This window comes from Neomonachus schauinslandi, chromosome 4 (assembly GCF_002201575.2).
Source record: "Neomonachus schauinslandi chromosome 4, ASM220157v2, whole genome shotgun sequence".
NCBI classification, from domain to species: domain Eukaryota; kingdom Metazoa; phylum Chordata; class Mammalia; order Carnivora; family Phocidae; genus Neomonachus; species Neomonachus schauinslandi.
In genome coordinates this window covers 167,916,845-167,921,923 of record NC_058406.1, presented here as the reverse complement: position 1 = coordinate 167,921,923, position 5,079 = coordinate 167,916,845, and positions in this window count along the sequence as shown.

The following is a 5,079-nucleotide window of genomic DNA, read 5'->3' as shown; positions in this document are numbered from 1 at the left end:
TATCTATCTATCTATCTATCTATCTATCTATCTATCTATCTATCTATCTATCATCTATCACCTCTCCCTCTCTCTCTCTCTCTCTCTATCATCTATCTATTAGCAAGGAACTGCATGATCAGGGCCATATTTAGGAACATTTTCTTCAAAAACTTATGATTACAGAAGAGAGTGACTGGGGATAAGTAATGCAGTCACAGTGTTTCTATAGTAGCGCAAGGAGAGATAATGAAGACTGGAACTAGCAGAGTGGCACTGGGCATGGAAAGAGGAGGTTGGAGATAAAAGATGATTTGCTTTCCATGGAGCTCTGGGTGGCTGTGGAAGGCTGGGTATGATCCCAGGTTTTGACCCTAGATGACTATGTAGCTGTGATAGCATTTTGGCGGAAGCTGAATAGCTTCTGTGATAAAACACCTCTCCCAACAGACTACCTGGGCTCAAATTCTTAGATCTTAGACGATTTACCTGGCTGGTCTGTGCCTCAGTTTCTTTCTCTGTTTGTAAGATAAGAATGATAATAATTATTTCTTTCTTTCTAGGATTGTTGATAGTATAAATAAGATGATAGATGGAAAGTCCTACAGCCTTCTCAATGGGGTTCTGTCAAAGAATGAAACCCTAACACCATGATGCATCCCTTTCAATGAATTGACTTATTTTTTCTGCATCTTGAACAGTGTCAGCATGTAACACACACTATGGGGAACCACAGGGCATCTTAGGAAGAAGTTAAGAGAGACTTACTATGACATTCAGGCATGGGTTAAGTGATCTTGAGGACAATTCAAGGAACTTGAGTTCTGTTCTGACAGGAAGTAGAAGCAATTTCACAATTGGTTATCCCAGTAATCTTTATTGCAAAGGCAGGATGAACAAAGCATGGATAGAATTGTTTTGGGAGAAGAAACGATAGTTGTTCAGGTTAGCTGGATCAGGGGAAACTTGGTCATTTTTGTGGTCGCAGAGTGTCTTTATTTTAATTTCTGTCACACATGATTATAGAGTGGTCTTGTCATGGAGAGTCCTTATCAAATGTTGATAATTCACAGCAGAGGAAACTCACAACCTAGTTGGTAGCAACAGTTATAAGTAGTCAAGGCTGCTGTTTTTTTCTTTTTCTTATTGCTTCTTGTGGATAGGTTCGATTTTTTTCTTTGAAATGAGTAGAAATAGAATTGTCAAAGCAAAGGTTTGAGTAATTTGTGGTTTTGGATACAAATTTCCAATTTGCTTTCCAGGAGTGTGTATCAATGTAGTCTTCTGCTAGCAGTGTATGATAGTGGGCTAAATGTTGGACGGTTTCCAGAAAGCCAGTCCCTTGGGTGGTTGGGGTGATTTGTTAGAATGACCCAAACCTTTGGGGCATCTGGGTGGCTCAGTTGGTTAAGTGTCCAACTCTTGTTTTCAGCTCAGGTCATGATCTCGGTGTTGTGAGATCAAGCACTGTGTCAGGCTATGCACTCAGCATGGAGTCTGCTTAAGATTCTCTCTCCCTCTCCCTCTGCCCCACGCCCTGCTTGCACTCACTGTCTCTTTCTCAAAATAAATAAATAAAATCTTAAAAAAAACAATGAATGACCCAAACCTTTGATGCTTTTAGTGGTTCTACTTACCTCATTCTCTTTCATTAGGTTTTACTGCTGAATTTGCTGGTCACATAAGAAAGAGTCATTCATATACATTCCTTCCCACTATTCTTCCCTTCTTCCTCCAGACTCTTTGCTTCCTGTTGATTGAGATCAACAATACCAGCCAACTCTGGGAACCACTTTTTTCTTGTTACTCAATCCTGGCCATTTTGTCGTCCTCATATCACTAATCAGGAATTGCTATTGTTTGTTCCTTCAAGTCATGTTTCCTTCAGGTTAAATGGACAACCAGATGTCACTAATCAAAATTCTCTCTTCCATTGTCTTTCTGGACTTTCCAGTGTCCTGCTAGATACTGCCAGTCTTCTTTCAGAAGGATCTCCTCTTGCTGGTGCTAGCCTATGTATGCCAGGTTACCTGTAAACCAACTCGAACAGTGACTCTCAAGTATTTTTGACCATGACACTCAGTGAGAAATACTGAAAATTTATATCATGAACAAAAATGCATAAATCCATGTTCACATATACACATACCAGTTTATATAACTCATTTCACACCCATAACTGTATAATTAGAACTAAAGTTTCACACAAAAATTTCCTTACTACATGGCCTGTGTTTGGATATTTGATATTCTAGTCTCTTCTATTTAAATAAAAAGCTTGTCATGATACTCTAAATTCATGTTTTAGCTTCTTACTGATAGAGTAGTGTCTCCTTGGTTAGGGGAGGTGAATGGTAACATAAAAAATCTGTTCCTGCATTCCTACATTTTTTCCATCTTAGAATTTCTTCCTTTTTTTTGGACCAAGAAATTTCAATTTGATTGGTACAGCTCAGCCCTGATTCCAGGTACTCATTACTAACCCCCAGCTACCTAAGCTAGAATACTGAATTCAGAATCTCTGGTAAATTCAACCATAACTGTAAATTCAGCTTCTGTCCTCCTTAATTGGATATTATCAGCATCCATTTTCATGAATACAATCCCATATTTTTTTCCCAAAGCTTGGAAATTATTTTATCCTTCTCTTTGACACTTAAATGTTTTCATTTTAATTCAGTAAATGAGCATTGTTAAATTACAAGTGTATATATATGTATCAGATGGTAGTAACAACTTTAATTCTCTGTATCAAGGAGCAGTTTACTTGGTGATAATATTTAAAATATATGACTATGACACAAAACAATGGATTTACTCTCAAATGGAATGGAGATGTCATTTTAAATGCTTTTCCACATTGTAACTCCAGTAGACAATGATAGATGTAATGGTCTAAGGGGATATTATCAAGGGATGGTGTTTACATTGAAAATTTCCATCTTGAATACCACCAGAAGAAGAATTAGATGTATACTAGTCTTCTTCTTACCCATTGCAAGAATATTCTCAAGAGAAAGCTTATAGGTGTATTTTTAATGTTGTGATATTAATACTGTGAACCAGGGGGCGCCTGGGTGGCTCAGTCGGTTAAGCGGCTGCCTTCGGCTCAGGTCATGATCCCGGAGTCCCTGGATCGAGTCCCGCATCGGGCTCCCTGCTCGGCGGGGAGTCTGCATCTCCCTCTGACCCTATCCCCTCTCATGTGTTCTCTCTCATTCTCTCTCTCTCTCAAAATAAATAAATAAAATCTTTAAAAAAAAAAATACTGTGAACCATAGCATGTTTCTGTTTGAAATTAGTCACCCATTTGGCAGTTATCTTATTAATTTTAAGTCTGTACCTCCTTCTTCTGGATTCTGAGGAATGGGAGGTTAGGGCCGGAGGAGAACTGGACCACCTGGGCAAGGTTAGAGTCTCAGGGAAAGAGGAGGCCTACCTTTAAGGACGAGAGAAACCATCTTTATTAGAAAAGGAAGGAGGCGTTCTTTCAGTTGCTAAACTATTCTTCAAGGGATCTGTAGCCCCTAAGCTCATAGGTCTTCCCATTTCAATTCCATTTATCAGCATCCAGCACTTTCTTTATCTCCAGGATACTGCTAAGGCTCTGATATTGATTTCACTGACATTTCTCCACTGTGAAAAATTTGGGTTTGGTTTTGTTTATCTCAGTCTTGCAGCTAAAAGAGATGAGATTCGTTTAGCTTTGTTAAGAGGTTGTCCCTTCATCCTCTGCTATCCCGTCAGTACTACACAAAGTGGGAACTTTCCCCCAAGATGGATGGAAAGGCTCAATATTAAAATAGATAAATACCAACTGTCCATATGCTACGAATAATTTTCTAGCTTGTCCTGTACCTTTAAATATAATTTTCATCATTTTTGATGTACAGTTTTATAAATTTAAGCTAACAAATTCATAGATATTCCCTTTGTGTTTTTTTCATTCAAGTAGTTATTTTAATTATTATTTTTTTAATTTCCATCTTTCAACTGAAAATCTTATGGCTTTTTAAAGTTAATTTTTATGAAAATTTTACTTAGTCTAAAAATGTTGACAAGTGCTATATAACTGTGAGGAACAATAGTCTTCTGCCCTACCCTTACATTAATTTTCATTTTTTATAGTCGAACATTTAAAAATCCTTTTTATAATATTTTTATATTATAAAATTTTATTTATAATATATTAATTATTAAATTAATAATATAATATATTAATTTATTAAAATATTTATAATATTTTAATATAATATTAATTTATATAATTAATTTAATATAATATTTTAAATATTCTTCAAATATTTGCCCATGTATCTTCCCATACCATATCTCCATATTAGCTTATACTGCTATTTTTTGCTTTCTCAAATTTTCCTATCACCCACTGACTTTCTTCTTTGGAAGATGAAGGTTTAGCTTTCTTACATCACAATCACAATATATTCTGATGCTTCCTTCTTCTCCGTAGATTCTCTCTTTCTTCATTTTTCCTGTTGTCATAATTTCTGTTCAAATAAATACTGTTTTTAAAATTTTTTAAAATAAATACTGTTTATTGTAATATGAGTTACAGGTGACAATGTACTATACCTACATTTCCTTTTTTTTTTTTCTTTTAGAGAGAGAGTGGGAATGGGGGGAGTGGGGGGCAGAGGGAGAAGGGAAGAATCTTAAGCAGACTCCCTCCAAGTTGAGTGGGAAGCCTGACGTGGGGCTCGATCTTGACTTGGAGATCATGACCTCAGCAGAAGTTAAGAGTTGCGTGCTAACTGACTGAGGCGCCCAGGTGGCTGCTACATTTCCTTTCTTGTAAAACTCTTTGTTTCTCCTGGAGTTACTGCTTCATCTTTTTATTTGCTTTTCTTTGTACTCATTAGTAATTAAGCTTCAAATTTTATGAAAAAATTCCTCATAACATGGCCAAGAACTTCAGATAAATTACAGGTTGCCTTTTCTTTTCTCTTGGCTACATCTTACCTGGGACTCTGCAACCTTTTATTCAAAATTGGAATGATACTTTCCAAATCTGCCTATTAGTTGTTGTACTGAGATCTCCTTACATCTGGGATCTCCTTTCTCTATATTGCTGTGCTGAAT